Here is a 12,041-nt window from a genome sequence, read left to right as displayed (position 1 = left end):
ACTGTTTACAGGGTATTTTTATTTTTCTAATTGAAGAAAAAAGTACAAAGCATCTGCACAGATTCATTGAAAACAAAAAAAGACATGCCAGCTCTGTCCAATGTGCAAAAAGATTTGCAAGCTGCGTATAACCTACAAAAAGATGTGCCAGTTTCATCTGATCTGCAAAAAGAACTAAAATACCAAAAAGACGTACCAGCTGCGTCCGATCTACAGTATCTGTAGATTTTTCTATTTTTCTTCTTTCAAAAGGATAAAAGCACCCTGTTAATATGAATTAAACTTTAGTTATTATTATTTCATAAGGTTTAAGGTTTGCTGCACAACCATTCAGCCTGTGCCCCCTTTTTTCACATGGACTGCAGCCAATTAGAAAGAAGCAATCAGGTTGTGCTTCCAGCATCCAACACTTAAAAATTGGTTTGTGCTACCCATTTTGTGGAACAACCAATCAGTACCCAGAATATTGGAAATCTGTGAGTGCAATGATAAATAACCTTTTTTAGTTATAGCTAGTTTGTGGCCATTTGTAGTATTTTGTTTGTGGTTATTGTTCTTTCTGTGTCTTTTGTTGCTTAAGGCAGGGTGGTGCAGTGGTTAGCACTGCATCACAGCCCAGTTTTCACATTTTTGACCACAAAACTTAGCCCAGTATAGCTGGCAAATGCTTCCTTAGCCCTCAGAAACACTTAAGACCATCACACCATTATAATCTACTCAAAATTAGTTCAGTTCCTCCTTTTCCTTTGAATTAATGCCTTTTGCCAAGTTCACAAGTTCGGCCAAGTTCCCGAACATTTGCAATTTTTCTGAACTCAGTTGGGTTTGCTCATCACTTGTTTTGGGTAAGAAAAATTAATCAATTTATGTATCAAAATTATTAAAAGAGTAGCAAAGAACTGTAATATTTCAATACAGTTACCAATATTTATTACACACTTCATTCAGTCTCTGATAAAATATTTTAACACTATCGGAAACTATGTGCGCAATACAGCCATGTAAACAAATGCATAACTAATCTTTAGTTACCTTACCATTTTATCACAATTACTCTGCTGTTGGTAAGTCTTTTTCAATATTCTTTTCAGTACTTGAAATGATTACTTACAGAATTGCTTTAGGAACTTATATTTGGACTTTTAACATGATGTTACAAATGCATCCTAACCTTTTTGTCTTACAGGGGTAAGCTTAGTTGGGAACATATGGAGGAGCATCATCCTGAGGTTGAAATCTGCCATACATTTACTAGGGGAGACTCAATTGGTGAACAATACCTCAGTCTCCATCATCCCTTCTCATGCAGATTACAAGGCAACTAGGAACTACCAGAAGTTCGATAACCTCTAATAGTCTCCAACTAGGCTGGAGGAAGAGGGAAAATCGGAGGAAAGAAAGAAATCATAACTGAGGAGAACAGATTAAAATTAAAAGACAGAGAATTCAACATTTAAATAAAATCTAGATGAATGAGGAAAGATCCAAATGACAGGTTAACCCACATCAGACTTCTTCTCAGAGGTAAGAATTACCTGAATAATGTTACATGTGGACTTCATGGGACTTTATTTGGACTTCATTTTTCATATACTCTTCAACATATATTACCTGCAAAATGTTGATGCACTTTTACTCCTTATTGCTTCAAAATAGGACTTGAAGTATAATTACATGTAATATAATACTGTATAAATGTTTAATTAATGATCACTTCTTAGATTTGAACTTCGTGATTATGGTAATGTTGAGCTTCCAAATGCCATCCACACAAATGACTGCAAACAGATTACATGCAATACATTATATTACTTGAAAGTACAAATTAACAATAAAATACAAATTATCTGCAGTGCGTTTTCTTGGTGCAAGCTTAGGCATGCCTCTCATCCTCTTCAAATAGCACATTTTGTGTACCACACTTTCCAAATAAAATTAAATAGAGAAAATCGAGATGTGATGAGAATCCTCCTCTCATAATTACATATAAAAATGCTAAACCACGCTCCTTTCCCACCAGCTTTAATATCAGTGAGAGGAAAAACTGCCTTTGATTAAAATTTTAAATTGTGCTCTACAACCCTATAGTGCAGTGGGGTCAAAAACAAAAGTAACTAGTGACTTGTCAATGTGTGCCATTTTAAATATTCAGCATTTGGATTACAAACCACAATTTTTCAAGAAGTTTAAAAAAATGTCACAATTTCTTAATATTTTCCATTGATTTTCATTTATTTGATATTTTTGTTTCCCGTTCATAATACTCAGAATCGGAATCCTGTCTTTACACTACAGTTAGTGACTATTTTCTAACACTAATTATCAGGTACATATACAGTATACACACACCAGTTTTAGTAGAGTTAGAGTATCTTCAGCAATGCCAGGAGAATTCATTGATGAGTTGAGGATAGATGTCAATATTTGCATGCTTCTGGAAATGCAGATAAATGTGATCCAGTGCCTTTTGCAGAGCTCCTTCAGTGTCTTTTCACTCATATGAAATTTTCTGTGGCAAAACTCTTCCTATACAGCAATACTAGTATATAGAATATACTTCATTTGAATTTGACTACAACTCTTCAGTCAAATCATGTATTTAGAGAATTTAACAATAACACTTTGTTGGCCCTGCCTCATAGTATGGAGAATAGGTTTCATGTCCCGGGTCCTACATGCTTGGGGTTTGCCTGTTCTCTCTGCATATGCGTGGTTTTGCTCCCAATGTCCAAGACATGCAGGTTAGGTGGATCGGCGATGCTAAATAGGCCCTAGTGGGTGTTTGATGTATGACCCTGGTCTAGATTAAGTTAGAAAAGATGACTTCAATGGCCATTAGTTTGTCCTGTGCTTGCTTTGCTTTTATTATTTTAGAATTAGATATGAGTATGATCTGGGCATGCCCTAAAGCAAGTTAGCAAAATAAAATAATGTCATATTCTGTCTATGTACCTCTAAATAATTTTAATAGACATTACAAGTAACATGTTAATTAGATCATCTGTTCAGGGACCAACAATGGTATGAAATGAGTAAGTTCAACGTATGCCTCAAAATTAGCAAAACAGCTCTACTAACCACACAGCCAGATAATACAGTATTTTATCAATACTGTTAATCTACAAATATATTTTTCACAATAATACAGAATAAATTTGATTTGTGTCAAAGCACACTGAATCATAGGGCATGAGGTGAGACAAAGAAAGGACGGTCAGTCAAAAAAGAAACTTTAAACATGAACATTATCATTTCACTGTTTAAGCATTCCGCTCTGCCTAGTGTCAGAGTTCTACAAGGTTCAAGTCCACTGTAGTATTTAACATTTCCTCCAATTAATTGTAAACAAATAAGCCATGTTCGAGCTCTCAAATGCCCCAGACCCTTAGGTCATTCAGGATGAAAGAAAGCTTCATAAAGGTATAAATTGGCAGCTTCTGACACCCTCATTATTAGTATGTTTATAATTTTACCATTGCAGCCCATATCCAATCTGACAAGTCACGCAGTGATTAAAAATCGGAATGCTGCAGCAACAGTGTTAGAATTAGGATCAGTGACTGGTTTAACTCTCTCTGACAAGGAAAGCCTGGCGAATGACTCGTTTCCAGTCAGTAGGGAATCTTCAGCATCAATGCCTTTACCCAATCTGAACTGACAGGTTGCTTAACTAGAAGCGTGCAGCAAGGAGTCCAGCAACTGCAGGGAGAGAAAAAAGAAGTTTTCTTTCTTTGTTTTATGATCCAGAGAACAATTTTACCACAGATGATATAATGTTTTGGCACCAGTAGAAGGCAAAGGGAGGCTACTGAATAACTCTCCAGCCTCAGTGAGTAGAAAATATAGCATAACAGAAATATATGATATATTTTATCCATTAATAAATATTAATACATTGTAGTTAGTGAAAAAAAAGGGTTTGCACTACCCATGGGATTTTAAAGGAGATAAAAGGTATGATTAAAATATGTGAAAGAGATGGTTAGACACTTTTCCTGTAGAGAGTTTTAATGTTTGCCATGCATTTATTTGTCATACATTGTATGCGAGCATTTAGTAATAATACTTCAATGGTCCTTTTTTCTTGCCAATACTAGCGAATAGATAACATAATGCTAACTGGCCACTTTTACACCAAATAAAGGCATACAGGCATCACTCATGTGTGAACAGGAAATTTGTTTAAAACTTAATTCCCTTCCTATTGCTTTGAAGCACAGCACCTGCAAGTGGCTGCACTCCATTATGAGGAGAACTCAAATTTACAAATCTCTAACTACATGATTACCCCTTACAGTACAAGAGAGTACATAAAGTAAGGGGAAGGCTGTTGTTATGTAATTGGGGGTATTAATGATGGAGGTATATAACAACAGAAACCAAAATCACAATAATGGTGATGACCTGTCACTTGAGGCACTACAATGTAAAGAAAAAAAAAATTCTTTAAAACTGCATGTGACTTCTTATTGTGGGAGGTAGTGGGAGAACGGGGGTTTAATAAGGGACCATTTTGACTTTGGAAAGTCATATTAGACACCAATGATTATGTGGAAAATACAGAGGTGGTTCTTTGCTGTCTGTTCAAAATGTGACAAAGTAACAGAACTGTAACATAACTCACATATAGGCACAACACATCAAGGAAATATTAAACAAAAAGAATAAAGATGTTTATGCACAGGTTATACACAGCATATACATTATATGACAGCTACACTTAAAACAAGTAACCATTTTACTGCCACTGTTGCTTGATAGGTTTTGAACCATTCATTAAAGCAAAGGTAGCTAAAGGAATCAAGAATAAAGTGTGTACTGAAAATAAAAGAAAGGAAGGTGTATATAAGTATACAAAATTAAAACAAAATCCTAGTTACACATGTGGACCTAGCTACCATGAGGTTTGCACCTCTGTGGACCAAATGAGATAGCTAGCTCAATTTTTGACATCTCCAGTACACCATATCACTTGTATTTTCCCTGCTTCCATCACTCTGTCTCTCGTAACCTAACCTATTCCTAAGTAACTTCTTTTCCCACTTTCTACACCTGAATACAGGCTCATATATGATTGTGGCATTTCTAAGACTTCCTAAACAACAGATAACAATTTCTCCCTGTTGGATTTGGGGCTCTGTGCATCCTGTAAGAATTAGTAAGTCTTAAAGGTCTGGGTCTCTCAGGCAGCATCTAAGCTGTGAACAACAGGCTGAAAGGTAAAGACCTGCTTTCTGCTAGTCCTTCCAAACCTCATCCTTAAATAGCAACATGCTCCCTGATCTCCACAGTTGAAATCATAAATCATTAAATCACCTATCCATGAGGAAGGTAAGTATTGTCCTTGAATAAAGGGCCAAGCACCCCAGCCCATGCAGGGTCACCTGCCCTTTGGTATTATGAGGAATCATCTTTGTATCTTCCTCACGATGTCACTAATTTTTCCTGCTGTAATATACTACTTACAGGAAACCCACTGTATGCATAGTGTCTACCGACGACTAGCTATGTCCCTTCATCCGCAATGACATATGGAGATGCACTGCAATTACCAGAGTGAAGATTCCCCTCTCTCAGAAGTCTGTGTCTGGATGTGCTCTTTGGCATGTTGCTTCCACCTCTTGACTGGGCACCTTTTCGCCTGATGAGCAGCACTCTCTATAACACACACATATTTGTACCCAGATACATTAATAAATATATGCACTACTAGCTTATGGCCTGTCAAATCATATGAAGCTAATAAGGAAAGCACAAAAATTTTGAGATTAAATACATTTGTGCATTTTGGAAAATGTTTCCATATTCTGTATACAGTGGATTTTTTCACTTAAATGTAATTTTTTGATATAAATGATGTTTTCCAAATTTCATGATCACAAAACTATTATTTAAGGTTATAATATGAAAAGATTGCTGTTAATAATGGATTGTGCATATATATACAGTATATATATATATATATATATATATATATATATATATATATATATATACATATCTGAATAATAGACTGTGATGAAATGCTTGTTGTAGCTACTTTAATAGAAACATTGATGTGCCTAATAATCTACAGGAATATTTTATTCAGTTTATTCTTATATAGTGTACTTAACTGAAGAAAGACTCAGAACAGTTTTACAAACTTTTATATACAAAGCAGAAATTGAAAAGTGGATTACTTTACAACATTATTTAGAAGAAAAATAACAGAGTTGACACAGATATAAATGAACAGTAATAGAAAGAACAGTATATTTTGTCACAAAGTAACAGAAATAATGTCCTTGGAGATCCTGCTCACAGAAGATGTGACCAACTTACAACAGTAAAAAGGAAAACAAAGCAACCAGTTACCCATATAAATTTGTTCCAAAGACCAAGGAAAGTTATAGTTTGGTAGACCTAAGCCAGCCCCTCCACCCACCTGTCACACTACTTCTCTCCCAGAATTCTGCAATAACATACAGCTTATGCTATAATCCTCAACTTTAGTATAATCATATGATACTCTGATACTTTATTTATCACTGTTGACACATTTCAAAGAAACATAATTACAGTTAACAACATTTCTCTATTATGAATGCAAATGTAAAGGGTCTTCTGCCTTAATATAATGTATCCTTTACACTAGCAAGCAGACTATTCCAAAGAGATCCTGTAACTGCCTCCAGCAGTGGTCTTAGTAGTCCTCCTGGAAGTTCTAAAAGATCTGCATCTTTGTTCAATTCAGGTTCTTGGCGGTATGGTAGGACAGGAACTTATGGGTGTTTTTTCATTTGGAAAATATGTACCAAAACTATTTTTAATTGCATCATGTGTTACTCTATATCTCTAACAAATGTATTTCTTCTACTTTTATTTACTTTTTAAGATATTTTTAAAATAAAGTTTATTCAGATAATTTTGTTTTCTTTTATATCGATCAGTAATTTTAGGGAAAAAAAATTTAATTAAGAGATAGCTTAAGAATCTTGGTATAAAACACATTCTGTTTAAATTAACATAAAATCTATCACAGTTATACTATCACTGTGAAGACACAAAGACAATGCTTTCTTAAATAATCATATTCTGCAGCATTGTTATTTGTAAAATAATTATAATAACATTTGTTTTGTTCCTTCTAAAAACTGTTTTGATTTAATTCCACGCAATACATTGATATATATGATATACACATGACAATCTATTAAATGAAAAAAACAATTTTCTAACAAATTATAGGCATTCTTGAAATGTTGATCAAAGGTGCCATTGCAAATTAAATAAATTAATAACCCACCCCCAAAAAATATCTCACTGTAGTGAAAACCTAAAACCACTCCAGTGTGTTCTAACTACCCCAGACATATAAGTGATCAGATTTTTGAGGGAAGTTGTTGAACTTAGCATTGGAACATTACATTTAAAATATAAAGAGCAACCTAAATATTTAGTTTTCTAACACCTATGATGAAGTTTTACATTTAGGGTAACTTTGCTTGACAGAATTGGTTTAGATAGACTAAAAAATCATTGTGATTTCATTTATTGATATTTCCAAAATAAACTAAAAGAAAAATGAAATAATCCAAAACACCTGATGTTGAATCTCCTATAAGGGATAGAGATCAACAAAGTATAGGAGAGATGCAGCTGGTATTTCAAAACAAGAGAAGGTCTATAAACCAGGAACTGAAAAGGAATGGCAGCCAACATGTTTCTAGCACAAAAGAAAAGGAAGGGCTTAACAATAGTATTTGTGAGAATTGTATTCATGGTGAATAAAGCTCGTCTCAAGAAAGTGCTCACTGCTGAATGAGCTTCTGTGTTAAATCCTCTGGAAATGAAGTAAGAAACAGGAAGAGAAAAAGTGGATAGGAGTGAAACTATGCTCAATTTAACTAGAGGATGATGAAGAAGGTGGCTGTAATAATGGAGATCTCTTGTGGGAAGATTCCGAGATACGGTAAGGGAGTAATACACATTTGTAGCTTTGGCTATAAAGAATATACTTGTAGCCTGTATATTTTGGAAATCATCTTGAAGCTTATTAACGATTTTATTCAGGACACTTTCTATATCACTGAGGCTGTTACAGCATAGCACATAAACTTCTGCAGATCAGTTCCTACAGAGCTGCTGATACTTACAAATACAGTGAAAGTGAAATACAAGTCAACATCCTGTAAAACAGAAAATACCAAGGAAAGAAATGCAAATGTGTATTCAATATGTAAATACTAGTATGTATATAATCATTGCTAAAAATAACATCATGTGACATAAGATTTCCCAAACCCACCTTAATCCAATTCATTGTCACAGAGACAATGCCTATATATATGCATACATATATGCATAATTTTATGTGCTTATACAACAACAACAACATTTATTTATATTGCACATTTTCATGCAAAAAGTAGCTCAAAGTACTTTACAGAATGAAAATATATATATTTATACATACACACACAAACACTAGTTCTCAAAGGTTTAGAATCATCCTGAAACTTTCATCATTTTAAAGGAAATGTATACTTTTTTACTATTAAATTGATTCAAAAATATCAAGACTTTCCTAATGTTGTAAATGACTATTCATGCTGGACCAATTTATAATTTATTATTCACACATGACTGCAATGCTCCTTTTCCAGCAGTAATTACTTGTGTCCTAATGGTAAGCTCTCTTTGGTTGTCCTTAATTAGTTGTGTTTAAATGCTAATTGGTTATTACAGAAACCTTTGTAATTGTGTTAGTACCTCTGAAACCTGTTGTTCTGTTCAGTATAGCAAGTATTTTTTTTCCTCGAGTTGCAAGGTACTGACATTCCTAAAGTTCAATTCTGGGTTCAAAAATGGCTAAAAGAAAACAGCTTTCTCAAGGAACATGTCAGTTTATTGGTCTTGAATAATAAAAATTATTTCATGTGACAGATTGCCAAGAACTGAAAATTTCATATAAAGGTGTTTATTCCTGTTTTGAGAGAAGAGGGCCAACTAGATCTAACCAGGATAGAAGAAGAAAGATAAGTTGCAGAACTGGATAAGAGGTAAAAGGACCTCAGCAACTGTAGTTACAAGCTTTTTCCTTAAATAGTACATACCAAACAGCAGTATTATCTGCAAAAGGGAAAAGACAAGTCTGGGGTGCTGGCTTTAGTGGAAGAGTTTCAAAGAAAAAAATAAATATATATATATATCAGAAACTGGCAAATATAAGCAAAACGTTAAAATGGGCAAATATTTGGAATCACCCAGAAATACTATATCTACTTTCATTTGCCCAAATTAATCATTCTCACTTTTAACCTTTTCTGTTCATTCTATATATACTTTGCATGTGGTGGTTTTATTATTATATTATTATACTATTATTGTTCTGTGGAAACATGCAAGTAAGAATGAAATGCATTGTACTATGATAATGACACTGTCATAGTGTATTGACACATGACAATGCACTTGGAGTTGCTAGAGCAGCAGGTGTTCATTGCATGGCCCTCACACTTACATGGGACCAAATTCAAATTTACAATTAAATTTATTGCCCATACTGTATATCAAAACATTTTTGCTTAAGTATTTTGCATATCCAGAGAAATATATACAACATACCTATATCATTTATTATAGCAACCCATTAATTACAGTCAATTATTTAAGGTAACAGTAGCCTATACCTGCAGCATTAGGTGCAAGGCAGGAATGAACCATAGAAAGAACACAATTCCTCCACAGGCATCAATCTCTTATATACAATGCTTTCCAGTGAACCTAACATGTACAATTATAGTATGTGATTGGAAAATATAGTCCCTATAGACGAAGAGCTACATGGAAGTGGATTGAATGAGAAAATTCCACCTGGAAAATGCCTGGCATAGGATTCTCACAAGCAGCAATACTAACTAATGTATGACTGCACCTCTTCATATACATGGTACTTTGAAAAAAAAATTCAAAATAATAAATGAATTGCTATGTATCCACTGTCAAACTATTAATGCAAATATTCCACTTTGTTAAATATATACTGAATAAACCTAAAGTAAATGTCCTTAATAAAAAAGCTGCATTCCAAACCTAGCTATTGTAGACCTAACATTGACATACTTACATCTGTGATATAAAGCAATTTATATATCAAAATCAAAGACATATATAGACTTAATTAATTCACTTTTTTTATTATATATGATATATATTCACACATTCTTTATTTCATGTGATGTTATTATGCTGAAGTCAATTTACAAGTAAAAACCTATAGTGCAATTTTTTTCATGTATTTTACGACTAAAGCTTAGGCAGGTGGAATAATTGGTGAGGGACACATAATGAGGTACTTATAAGGACTGAACCAACAATTTTTGGTTTGCTGTCTAGTGTCTTAGCCACTAATACACACTACCTGTCTACGGAGCTCTTTTATTTATTCATTTGTCATGTCATGTACAATACAGGGACACAGGGGGCCGGGGCATATCCAAAGGGAAGAAACAGACCTAGACACAGTGCCAGTCCATTACAGGGCCCACTCACATACACACCCACATGCAGTTTCACACCGGCACCCCCAATCAACCTATCCTGCAGGTTTTCTGCATGTAAGAGGAAAAACTATGTGTGTGGAAAGAATGTATGAATTGTTCATTGACAACATCTGGGCACAGATTGAACTCAGGACACCGCATCCATGAAGGCTAGCATGCTGTCATTTATTTACTTATTTGTTAGTTTCTTAAAATTCTTTTATACATATTCAAGAACACTGGTGTAATTAGGAGAAAGTGCATTTAAGATATAACTGCTTCTTTTCAGGGTTATGAGAATCTGGAACAAACTAATTAAAGCAAAAACCTTTACAACTTTTAGAAGACGTCAAGATGAGATACAGGGACAATTTTCTGTAGCTATTAGCTAACCAAATGAGGTTGATGGACAGAATTTGTTAACTTGTGTTCTTGTGTTGTGACTCAAAGGGATATTGTTTACTAAAAGAAAGCACATATTATATAGGGTCAACATATATAAGGTTCAATAATTTCCACCACATTTGCAAATGTTCTTCTAGAGTTTGTATAGCTAGAAGAAGTATTCCAATAATATACTGTACTATATATGTACACAGTGTGACATTTATAATAATGCAGCTGCCTCACTGCTTGTCAAAAAAAGCTTGTTTCATTTTTTTACTTTGCCAGTTCAATTTTTTTTTTCTTATGGCCAATAATTTATATATTTCATACCATTTACTGCTTTGCATCCTTATTGCTTTCAGTGTCAAAGTTTTTAATTAGATTTTAGTCAGGACTTAAAATCTCATTAATTTTGGCACTTAAAATTGGTTGCTTGAAAGACCGCTTAGTGTCATTCTCCCTCTGATGGATATAAAAGTATTATAGTTTATAAGCAGATGATTCTAAATTCATTTTCAAAATCTATATATAAATCGTTCTCGACAGCCTTCAAATACTTACAGACACCATATTAAGAGTTGCCATGCATCCTGATATGTAAAGCTTGGGAAATATTTTACTTCAAGCAGTATTAAAACACATCAAAACTTTATTTAGAAGAAGACTTAAAAATGCATTTTTTCACTAATATGCATAATGTATTCTTTGTGGCCTTCTCTGCTATGACTTTTGCAACCATTTCTACCAAATCAAAATGTTTGCAAATTGCTTAGCATTTTTTCGAGATTAAAAAAACTCAAAAGTTTCATTTAATTTATTGGAACATACAGTATTAGAAGAATGTACATCCAAAATTGCTTTCACCAGAATATATGGAATCAGATATATTTAATACTCCCTAAAAATGTTCTGCAATTTCAAGTAGATGCAAACAAAATAAAACTGATTTTTTTTAGTAAAAATTAAGAAAATGAGTATTATAAATATTCATACAGTAACAGAAAAATATTGTAGAACTGTATAAAGTATAAAACGGAGATGCAACAATCTGCTCCTTCAGTTAAAATATGAAACATTCTTTGCCTTTCAATATACATTTCAATTTTTTATTGCCAGTATTCCTGAGTA

The sequence above is a fragment of the Polypterus senegalus genome, chromosome 1 (genome assembly GCF_016835505.1).
Source record: "Polypterus senegalus isolate Bchr_013 chromosome 1, ASM1683550v1, whole genome shotgun sequence".
Lineage (NCBI taxonomy): Eukaryota > Metazoa > Chordata > Cladistia > Polypteriformes > Polypteridae > Polypterus > Polypterus senegalus.
This window is presented reverse-complemented; position numbering follows the sequence as displayed.